This window comes from Miniopterus schreibersii (genome assembly GCF_964146895.1).
Source record: "Miniopterus schreibersii genome assembly, chromosome: 20".
Classification (NCBI taxonomy): domain Eukaryota; kingdom Metazoa; phylum Chordata; class Mammalia; order Chiroptera; family Miniopteridae; genus Miniopterus; species Miniopterus schreibersii.
The window spans coordinates 18,542,602-18,554,732 of NC_138122.1; positions in this window are offsets into that span (position 1 = coordinate 18,542,602).

Below are 12,131 nucleotides of genomic sequence, written 5' to 3' on the forward strand. Positions count from 1 at the left end.
GGCGCCCCGGAGCCGCCCCCTCCTCGGGCCGCCCGCCCGCCCGCCCGCCCGCCCGCCGGCCCCGCAAAGTTTAACGCCAATTCTCCCCGCGTCCCGGGGGCCGAACGCTGCCTCGCCGCGGGCGCTCCCCGCAGCCCCGCGCCCGCCAGGCGAGGCTGGGGAGCGCCCCGACCCTTTTCCAGACGGTGCCAGCAAGGCCTCAGCGCCCAGCCGGGCGCACCCTGCAGCCCGTGCGCAGCCCAGAGCCTCCCATCGCCCAGCCTGCCAGATGCACCCCACGTCCTGGTCTCCCTGCTGTACTGCAGCCTTCCCAAGCCCCTTCGGGCCCCAACCAGCCCTCTTCCCTGCCAGCCCTCCCCCTTGTTTCCGAAGTGAGCCCCCCAAACCCTAGAAAGTCCCCAACTCATCTAAGAATCTCCTAAGAGCTGTCCACCTCCCTGGAACAAAACAAACAGCCACAAAACGGGGTGCCCAGTGCCTGAGGGCCGCGCACCCCTCTGAAGCTCCAACAGAGACTGTTATGTTAGCAAGTACCTATGTTCTAACCTGAGCGGCGCCTTTCACAACCCCGGGCCCTAGGGCACCAGAGCGCAGTCCCTTTGCCCGGTTACACCCCCCCCCCCATCCAAGCTGGAGTTCAAGGCCCACCCTGGACCTGGACCGCCTCGCTGGTACCCAGCCCTGATGTTCAGCAACTTGTCTTTTGTCCACAAATGAAGGGGTGGTGGTGGTGTTTATAACAGATGAAGAAGACAGGCAGACTCTTGGGGACAGGCATTAGCCAGGCGCTAGATGGGACAGGCTTGGACACTGCCTGGACCACCTTTGTAAGCCCAGCCAGCTTCCTAGGTCTCTCCCGGCAATCGGGAGCCCTCCCTCTCCCTCCCTCTCCCTCCCTCTCCCTCCCCAACTCCACCTTGCCACACTCTACACATTTCAGCCTGAGCAGGCCGAGGGAGCAGATGGGGAGAATGTTGCAGCAGCAGCAGCAGGAATATGTCTTCAGCAGGGCTGGGAGCCCCTATAAAGAGTGGGCGGGGGAGGTGGGGACAGGGGAGGAGAGGAAGCACTCTGGCCCGAGGAATCCAGATTTCCCCACCCCCAGCCAAAGCTTCCCCATTCACTTATTCATTCAACCACTGGGTGCTCTTTTACAGGATATTCTCTCCAGGCCCAGACTTGCATTAGATTCTGGGGGACAGAGAGGCCCCAATAAAACCCAGTCCTTGGCTCTAAGAAGTCTCCATTTCTGGCAGTAAAGCCAATTGGGTTTTAGAAAGAGGGGCCTGAGGCAAGGGGTGCCTCAGGGCTTACTTGTCCTTTGGGGAAGATGCCACATGCCCTTGCTTTGTTGTATTAGCCGAGATCTCTGTACGGAGTGGCCTGGCTGCCTTCTTCGTCACCACCCAGGGCCGCAGGGGCGAGTGTGCAGTAGGTGCACAAGGATACTTGTTGAACGGGAAGGTAAATAGCAAGGGAGGCAGAGGGGGAGGGGAAAGGAGCGAGCGAGTGAGAGAAACACAAAGAGGCCAGCTCCACACTCAGGCAGAAAAATGAATGTTCATAAGCAGCTACTCTTAGGCAGGTGCATCTACTGTGTCCACATAGTGCATGGCCGCTCCCTCAGTTTCACAGTCATCTGGACCATGAGGTGTCGTTGTCTCTAGGTGAGCCATAGAGAGGGTCACAACCGAGCTGAGGTCACTTGGCCAGGAAGTGTCGGGACAAAGCAGGCTGAATGTCAAGCCTGAGTCCAGAGCCGGACGGAACCCACTCACTGCCACACACTGCTGCCCAGAATTCAATGGCTGCCCCTATTTCATCATTGGGTGGCTGTTCCCTGGTGTGTCAACACCTCGTTGCTACCAGGAGGCCACATCAGGGTTGCCCCTTTTGGTAAAGGCATTGGGCCACTAGAAGATCATCGTTTGCATGCTGGTATCTTATATGGAAGAACTGACACTGTAAACCATTAGCCCACTGAGTACATGGGCAGGGATTTTTTCATTCCATTTGTCCACTGACATGTGGCACAGAGAAAAGTCCTGAGAGGAAGGGACACAGAGCCGGCAGTCTGAACCTGTGATGGTGGGAATGGAAGGGGATTCTCTAGGGGCAATATGCAGAGGGTTTTTTTGTATGCCTGCTTGTTTAAAGAAGGAATCCCATGGTAGGAATGGAATTCTGCACAGATGGAGAAACTGAGGTTCGGGGAGGCAAAGGGACTTGGTCTACCTTTTGTCTGGGCTTGTAGCTTCTCTACTACCACAGGGCGCCTCTGGCCTGGATTCTGGTGTCCCGGTGGCCCTCTGCTACCCACAGCTTCCCGGGAGAAACTCCCAGCTCCTCTGCAGAGGAGATGACGTGTCCCCACAACTCTGTCTACTTTATATGTCGCCACTTGATCCATCGGCTCCTGTGCAGCTAAAATTGGCCCAGGGGAGACAAAGCATGGATCCTGGCCTCACCTCTTCCTGCTGGGTAAGAAGGGTAAGTGATTTAACCTCTCTGAGCTTTCTTTTCCTCTTCGGAGGAGTAGGGACAAAAATAACACTTCTCATGGGGGTGACTGACACAAATAGATAATGTCCCCGTGACAGGAGGGGACACAGTAGCACTTATTTCATAGGGTTGTAGAGAGGATCCCATGAGCTGATGAACGGAAGCCTTTAGCCCAGTTCTGACTGTAGGAAAAACACTGAAGTTTGGTGTTGTGAGAGAGAGAACACTGGGATAGGAGTCCTAAGTTCTGATCCCTCCTCTGCTGACTTGCTGTGACCAGCCTCTCTAGGTCTGTTTCCCAATCCACCTACCACCTATCCATCCATCCATCCATCTACCCACCCACCTACCCACTCATCCTTCAATCCCATCTATCTACAAATATTATTTGAGCATCTACTATTTATCAAGTGTCTACTAGGTGCCAATCTCTGTGCTAGGGGCTGTGGGTGCAGCAGACCCTATCTCCTGCTCTCTAGACCTGCTAGTCCAGTGAAGCCTGGCAACATGAGTGCCCGAATCCTTTCCGAGATGAATGTTCTACGTCAGGAGAAGCAGAGTGGTCCAAAGTGGACTTTGAAACCTGACAGACTTGAATTTGAATGGTTTCTCTCCTAACAGCTGTGTGACCTTGAACAACTGACTTAACCTCTCTGAAACTCTTCTAATGGAAGCCTGTCATTCAGATGAAACGAGACAATTATTATAAGCATTTAGGATAGTGTCTGTAGCATACAGTAAACTCTCCATCCATCTGTTTGTCCGTCCATCCAAACATCTATCCATCAATCCATCCATTCATCCGTCCTTTCAACAAATATTTTATGAGCACCTGTAAAGTGCCAGGCACTGTTCTGGGCACTGGGGATACAGAAACAAACAAGACGAAATCCTCGCTCTCTGGGACTTCCCTGTACAGGTGAGAGATACACAGTAAACCTTTTAATAAATAAGAATTTCAGAGAGCTTCAGGTTCTATGAGGAAGATAAAGGGTAGTTTGAGAGTAAATGAGGCAAGTTCATTTTGAAGGATCAGGGACGGCCTCTCAGACTGGGGGACATTTAAACAGAGAAGGGAAAGGTGAGACGGAGGTAACCGGGCGAAGAACAGCAGCAGAGCACATCCTAGGCCGAGGACCCTGCAGGGGCAAGTCTCTGGGACGGACACAGAGTCATCGTAATAAATGGTAGGCACTGTCATCCTGTATCTGTGATGCCATTCTCTGTCGCCACAGATCACAATGAACCAGGAAGTCCGTCCTCGGTAATTACTCTCTCCATTCATCAACGTACAATGCTGGAAGTTTCCAATTTATTCCTTCTCCTGCCCCGCCCAAAGCCTGCATCACATTTCTCTCCCAGGAACATCTGGTGCCTGGAAGGTTTACATCACTGGGGGTGAAAAAAATCTTTTGTCTTGGAATAAAAATAAAAATACAAAAGGAGGCATCTTAAAAGAGACAGAGAGAGTTCTAAAGAAATGTCCCAGCCATAGGAGAGCCCAGGAGAAAGCCACCCTAGGTTCTGAAGGGCAGGCGGAGCGTGTAACTGGCATCTCATTGTGTGTTTTCAACCTGACCTTCAGGACTTGCAGAGGAGCCGGGCTGTGCAGTCGGCGCAGGGAGCCCCAGGCCATCCTGGCTCGCTCTGGCCAGATGCTAACAAGGGGAATGAGCCACTTCAAGGCAGCCACGGCCACCCAGGGTGTTCATATTACCTGGAAAGGAGCCATTAATCCTCTTTGATTCCCTTGGAAATTCTCGATCTGTCTATACCACCCGCCCTGGCTCTTGAGAAGTACCCTTGCACAGCTGAAATTTGACAGGGAGGCCATGCCTTTGTTTGCAAACTGAAAGTTTCCGGAATACAAAGTGAGCCTGCGTGATGCGTTTGCGTTCCGCAGAGGCTTGCTGGGCTGGGTGGGATGGAGAGCCAGCTCACTGCCAGGGACGCGGGGGAGGCTGAAGGACAGGGACCGGCAGGTTGGATCTGATGGGACCCCGCGGTCAAGTTCCTGCAAACCCAGCTGGGAGGTTTTCCAAGTGTTCTGTTTTTGGGTCTCAAAGGTGACAAAAAAAATCAATTAAAGATACTGTGTATCTTTATATACTCGGTTGGCATTATAAACGGTGGCGCACGCGTTCTTCAGGCCACAAAGAGCCACCTTTGCCCGCAGAGGAGCTTCCGCGGGCGCCCGTGTCCATGGGAATCCGCAGGCTTATGCGGAGTCAGACGCGCCTGGGTGTGAGCCAGAGTTCCCTCCTGGATGGATCGCCTTTAACCCTCAGTTTCCCTGTCCGTACGAGGCGAGGGATATTAGTAATTACTCCCTAGGGTTCTCGGAATGGCAAGAGAGGAGATGCATGTTCCACCCTATAGTAGGTGCTCAACAAACAGGAGCAATTATACAGATTATACAGATCGTAAGGGAGAAACACAGCCCAAATGCCATAAACAGCTCTTCTCTAGTCGGGTTTATTAAGTGTCTAGACTCAGAAGCAAGTCCAGCTGAGGTTTAGGATGCAGAACAAGGGAAACTCACAGGCCCATCAGGGACTTGGCCAATCCAACCCGCTTTTCATGTGACGCCTCGCTGGAAATGAACCGCGGCAGCGCTGTCCTGTTCAATTGCAGAAACATCCGCTCCCCTTCGCCCTCCTCTCGAACCTCATCAGTCTCTTCGAAATGGGAAACTGGAAAGGCCAGGCTGTGTCGGGCCCCTGCGGACTGATACCCTGCCCTTTCTCCCAGCTCCCCGGCGCGGCACAGCCAGTGTCCCCAGGAGGACAGCAGAGGGCTCGAGGAGGACGGCTAACGCCTATGGTCCCCCTGAGACTCGGGGTGTGCGTGTCTGTGTCTATCCATCACCCCACACTGTTCCCTACGGGGAAGCCTCCCTCAGTATCAGCGGGAATGGTAGCCAAGGAATTTCCCATCAGACCTCACGGGATGGGCTTGATTTCAGAAGCCCAAGGAACAGTGAGTAGAAGCCCGAGAGCCTGGAGGTCTCCCCACTAACTCCTGTGTGATGTCAGCGTGCCTCCTTTCCCTCTCTGATTTTTAATTCACCCATATGAGAAAGGAATATAGAATGGCATCGGCTTCCACACCCCAGAGGTGCCAGGTTCCACAGCGAGCCCACAGAGAATAAAAGCTGATCTTTGTAAGCGGCTGCTTCGAGTTTGCCGTTTGACGTCTCACTCAGTCCTCCCAACCACCCGTGGAGGTTGGTTGTGCTGTTAGAACCCAAACTCCTAGGCTAGCCTGTGGGGCCCTGCGGATCTGGCCCCTCCTTGCTCTCTGAACTTCTGGGTGCTTCCCTCTAAGCAGCTCCAGCTGCAAACATCCCAAGCTCAGGGCTGCCTCGCAGGCCTCTGCTCTTGCCCCCCTCTGACCCACACCCAGGGCCTCCAACCCAGGGTGGTCTGACCTCCCGCTGAAGCTCGTAACCACTGGGCCACACCGCCCTGCTGATGGGGAGCAGGTGACGCTTCCCGGCAGCGAGACTCTAAAGCAGCGGGAGTTCCCAGCCGGAGGCATGATCTAAGAGCCAGTGTCTGACTGTCTGCGAGCATTTCAAGTCGTTGCGAGAAAAGGCAACGTTAGTGGCACCATTAAAGCCTGCTGTTCTCCATCCCATCGCTGCCACCCCCACCTATTAAAATAATGGTATGAAAAATAAACAGCCTTTATGGACGGCTTTATACAGCGCGTGCTTTGTTTGTTTCTCTTACTGTTACCATGGCAGTGATGTTCTTCCGTTAACTCCGGGTTCCTACGTGATGGAAGGGAATGGAATAAAATTGCTTGGGGGAAAATTGCCAAGCAAAGGCTTTTCCTTCTCTGACGCCCCACCTCCCAGCGCTCCAAGGCAGCTGCAGCTCACCCTGAATTCTGATGCACGGGATAAAGCTGCCCTCATCCTATAGCCTCTCATGGCTCCCCAGTGCCTGTAACTTGAGGGCCAAGGGTCTCAGCACCGCTGCAAGGTCTCTGCTATCTGATTCCTCTCCTGTCCCCATTCCCTTGCACCTTTGATGCCTCACACATTTTCTCGTGCCACCTGGGCTGCCCTTCTCCCTTCCACCCCCCTGCCAGGCCCCCTGCTACTCGTCGCTTCAAGTTGAACTTGAAGTGTGACCCTGCCGCCCTCCCATCTTTCCCACCCATCCCCCGATCTGGGTGAATTTCCTTTCCTCCCTGCTCCCGTGACCCCCGAAGCATGGCATTTGCCCATGCCACGGTCCCCCGTGCGTTAGTCAGTGTCCCACAGTGTGTCAGGAGCACAGTAGGCCCTCAATAAATGCTTGTCGAACCAAATTAGAAAGGAAAATCAGAGGGTCTGAGAGGCGCCTAAGCGTGGGGTGCCTGAGCCCATCTCATTCTTTGGGGCTAAACAGCGGGGAGGGGGTTACATCAAAGCCCTGGGCCCCAGCACTGCTTCTCAAGCGTCGCCGCACCTTAGAGTCCCGTGAGCTTTCGGAAATTCCGATGCCCAGGCTGCACCCGGAGGGAATTACATCAGGCTCTCTCTGGGAGCGAGCCCAGGGATCTGCACCCTTTAAGATTTCCCAGGAGGTCCCAGTGTGCCGCGGGGGCGGAGAGCCACTGGGCTCAAGGTGTCCCCTGGGACCCCTAACCACGGGCAAATGTGCGGGAGACATGCAACTAGAACACCAGCATCACCGGTCGGCGGGGGTGGGGGCTGGGTGTGGAGATTTGAACCCATTTCACTCACTCCCGTATCCCCAGCCCCTGAACATGCATTTGCCCATAACTGGCACTCACGGTATGTTTGTTGAATGAATAAACGAGCCCACGTTTTACTTAACCTCTGGGCTGTTTCCTTAGTCCATCAGCCATAAAATTCATTTTAAACTTAGAATAATAGGGCAGGAGAGTCCAGCACATGAATAGGACTTTGTCGATATTGCTTGGAATTCATTACCACGTGTATCTTAGAATTCTGCTGAAAAGGAGCTGGGGCTGGCTCAGTTCGGCCAGAAAGATGGGAGGGCTCTGTTGGAAGGATGGGAAGATCTCACAGAGCAAAGAAGAGCCGGGGAGGCAGGTCTGAGGGCTGCACTGCAGCAGGTCTAGGGACGTAGGACGCAGAGGCCCTTCCCAGTGCTTTCAAGAGGCTGTGCTTGGTATGAATCGCTACCCAGGACGGGCACATGCCCACCTCTTGGCAGAGGAGGGTGGAGCCTTTGGGTCGACATGCCCCCCAGGCTTACAGCCAACGAGTGGCTCTCAAAACGAAACTATGGTGCCAATACTAAAATAAAGATGGTTGTGGATTTGGGTCAGGGGAAACCGAGAGATGCCCGGGGTGTTTGACATACCAATTCCACCGGGCACCCTAATACACGTAGAGGGCCGTGGGGCTGTGCATGAGCCGTGCAAGGACCCTGACGTTTTGGGTTTCCGAGTTTTTCCTTCCAGTCATCTGAGTCATCTGAACAAATTTGACTGTTTTCCTTTAAATTCCCCTCTTCTGGTTTAGGCATGTTTTAGATGTCTCCACGACTTGCATATTTTTTTCTAAACGGTTCTTTAAAAGGAATGAAGACACAGTGTTCTGCCCCACCTAAGGTCCAGAAAGGAAACATGAATGCTTGATTATGTTCCCCATAAAAATATACACCCCCAGGTCGCTATCCTTAACAAAAGACAGATGCTAATTAGAATTTTTACCAGCATTTACAGGCTCAGTTTTAATTATACCAGATCTATCTGAGTTTACTGTAGCCCTCTGATTAACAGGGAAGGGAAATCAATAGCATACCGAAAAATCTGGATGTGTTATACAGCTAATTCCAATTTTATGTTATAATCATGTTTTAATGTTGGTCCTAATTACCATAATTAAGCTGCCTGTGACAGCGCTGGCTGGGACAGAAGCTGTTACTATTCTAAGATGACTTGTTGAAGGCTTTTCCCAGATTTTGGGTGCATTTTGCCATTTGGCTGGTTTGGGGTGCTATGGGGGTGGGAACAGCGTAGGTGGGGGGGGTGATCGTTCCTGGAACCCTGACTCTGCCAAAGGAAGCCTTGGTTCTAAGGTTAAGGCTGGGCCGGGCGCCATGCCTCTGTCATTCATTAAATATTTATTGAGCACTTACTATGTGCCAGGCCCTATGAGGAGCGCTGGGAATGCGGATGAGAGTTTCCACTCCACTGGGGTGAGTTAGTCATTAAGTAACTAATTACATAAGTGAGAAATAGCAGGTGATATGAGATGAGAGCTATTCTAGTTATATATAGGCGAAACATGGAGTCTGGGAAGCTTCTCTGGGGAAACAAAGGCTTGGCTGAGACATTAAGAATCTCAGGAGTTAAGCAGGCAGCACATTAATAGGAGATGATTCCTGGCTGAGGAAACAGCTGTAGAGACCCAGAGCTGAAAGGAGGCTGACAGGGAGTGAGTGGTGCTGGGTGGAGCTGATGACCCAGCAGGGACCAGACCACATGGGATCTCATGGATCCCTTCGTGATCGCTCAGTGCCTGGCCACGTGATCCGTTCTCCCTGCCTTCCTTTCCCATCCCATCCACATGAAAAGCACTTACTGAACACTATGTACCAGCAGGACACAGGCTCCTAGCCCTTGATTCCATCCTGTGATCACCCATCCATCCATTCACTCTTTCCCAAAGCGTTTTTGTACCAGGAATTTAAGTCCTAGAGGTGCAGGGGGTCTGCCTTGAACGGTGTCCATGTACCGACAGCTACTCACTCAGCAGCCTCCTACAGAGGCTCACTAGGTTGTAAGTGTATGGTCCTCTAGCACTTCACGCGGATTTACTAAATATTTAGTCTTTTGTCCATTCAACAACCATCGTAGCACGAGGTCCCTCAGAAGTGGACACGGAGGCAAGAGTTTGAATGGGAGTCGTTGACTTGGGAGGTGACCCTGGGAAATATCAGTAGTGGAGTGAAGAGAGGAGGAAAGGGACAGGAACCCCCCCAAAGTGGGGGTTATCAAGCAGCTGACCACTGCGGGCAACGGGGGTTCTATCTTATTGGGGACCTAGGAGGGAGGCCTACATCTTAAAGTTATCTTCCCAGGGGTGAGGGAGCTGAGGTGTTTGTTCTCTGACTTCCATCCGTCCTGTTTCCAGGACTGCTGGGGGTCATGAAGGAATTTCCCAGGATTTCCATCGGCCCCACTCTGCTCGTACCCATGGAGAAAGCCCTCCAGCACAGGCATGCACATGCTAATAGTTGAGCACCAGCGCAGAGAAATGTTAAGAGCTGAAGGAAAATGGGAAAGGGGAGGTCACCAGTGCATCTACCATAATAGCCTTTAAAATACCTACTACGCACAAGTATCTGAATTTCATTGAGTGACACACATTTGCCCGACGAATATTTACTGTCCACCACTAACTGCTTTGCACATAAGATCCCATTCTACACTCCTTGTATTACCCGCCCAGGGTACTACACTCACTCACAACTCCATTCATTCATTCATTCATTCATTCATCAAGCTTGCACTGTGTTTTGATAGGTGCTGGGCACTTGGGATTTCAGCTTTAATCTCAGCTTTGGGAAGCAAGACAGGTCCCCACAGGGATCGCAAGAGAACACTGGACAAATCCCAGTCTGCTCTTTGTAGATTGGAGGCCCGGCCAGTGCTGGAGTGGCCTCCTGAGGTCTGAGCAATTATGGGGCAGGCCAGCCATGGTCACTCTGGCTTCTGTCCATGACCTGTGGGAGGCTGTGCAGCAGCTAAGCAAATAGCGAGGTGTCAGCAGCTCCCTTCCCTGCAGCCTGGGGTAGCTCCTGCAGGTGCAGGTGAGGACCACCCCATCGGCTAGCAGGGTAAACTCCTTCCTGCCCGAGAAAGAGCAAAGAGGAATTTGGAAATTAGCTACACAGGATGTTTAACCGCAGATCTGTGGTTTCCAGCCTTTCACATTCCACAAGATCCGTCTAGGGGACTTGGTAAACGTGCAGACTCCTGAGCCCCACCCAGCAGGGGGTGGGGTTCAGTGGCCCCGGGGGTCTGCATTTTAACTGCTCTCTAAGTGATTCTGAAACAGGCGGTCTACAGGGCACACGGAGAGAAACATGGCTTTAGCCGAATAGCCATCTTTTACAGGTGGGGCAACTGAGGCCCAGGGAGAGGCCCAAGTGGCAATAACTCACAGGATCAGACCCCGAGGCCTCCGCCAGGAAAGACAAGATCCCAGAGCTGCGGGTCCTTGTGCATTCCGGGCACACGTCCCGCTATTGACAGGCACTAATTGTGGTGATGAACTCGGGAGACCCGAGTTCACCCAATAATCGCAGGTGAGGCCAACAGAGTAAATATGACTCCCACTAACGTAAATCAACTTTCTCTGCCACAGACATCTCCTGTGAAGCATAGACTTGGCGCTGCCTAACCACACCCTTAAAGTTTTGTTAGTTTGTTCAATTAGGTTTTAGAAAAAAAAAAAAAGAGTTCAGGACGCTTATAAAATCCATTCAATCAGAGAAACCAACGCTATAGCAAGCTCCCCAAATTCAATGCAAACATATGATACAGTTAGACACGACGTGCGAGTGTGGACACGGGCGCCCGCCTATCTAGTGCAATGACCTGGACAGAGAAGCCAGGCGCGCACGTGAGGAGGCGTGAGAAAGAGATGGGGCGGGATGGACTAATGCTCATGTACACTGTTGACTGGATGCGGGACACAGAATTCTTCATATACAGTACTGCAGACGTATGAAAATTAAAATATGCATCTGTGCAAGTCCCAAGGAGAACGCAATAAGAAGAAAAGAGAATTTGCACGTAATTAAGTTGCTGTTTTTTTTTAAAGCATCATTCTTCCCTTCCCCTCCAAAAAGGAAAAAAAAAAAAAATTGAAGAGAAAAAAAATATAAAAATGTAATGGCAAGAGGTAGTGAGAATATAGTTTAGATTCTCATATGCACACCAGAGGCATGGATGCTAAGACTTCCCTGGAAATGAGAAGTGTCTGGAGGGTTTGTTGAAACGCAGGACTTTCCCAGGCCTGTCCCTTGGCGATGCTGATTCTCACGCAGCTCTGATCTCGTTGTGATGATGACGCGACTTGGTTCTAGATGGTGAGGCCTGCCCCCAGCGCCCTTCACCCAGCCCAATTTGATCGGGCCTGAAACCCCAGTGAGACTCTGTTTTCTGTAACAAGACCATGTTAAGAGGCAGTCTCCACCTGGGGGGTGATCTACTGTGACTGGTCACTATAAGGCAGTGTGACAAAGTGAATCAGACCCTCAGAGCCTGACCTGAAACTGGTTTTGTGTACTAAGAATAACAAATATTTATTGACCACTTCTTATGGGCCCAACACTAAGAGCCTTACATGTTCTCAGCAACGCCAGGAGGCAGCACTCTGGTTATTGCCATTTTCCAAGAGAGAAAACTGAGGCACAGAGAGGTTAAGTAATCTTCCCAAGGTCACACAGCTAGTCAGCGGAAGAGCCAGGTTTTGAATCCACATTATTGTATAAAATAATAACATGCTACCTCTTCCCAGCAGATATAAAAGGAGGAGACAACATCATGACTTAGGGGACCTGAAAGGAAGGAAAAGACACCCCAAGGGAAGGAGAAGGTGAAGTAGGAATCCAAAGCCAGCTTGGGGACCA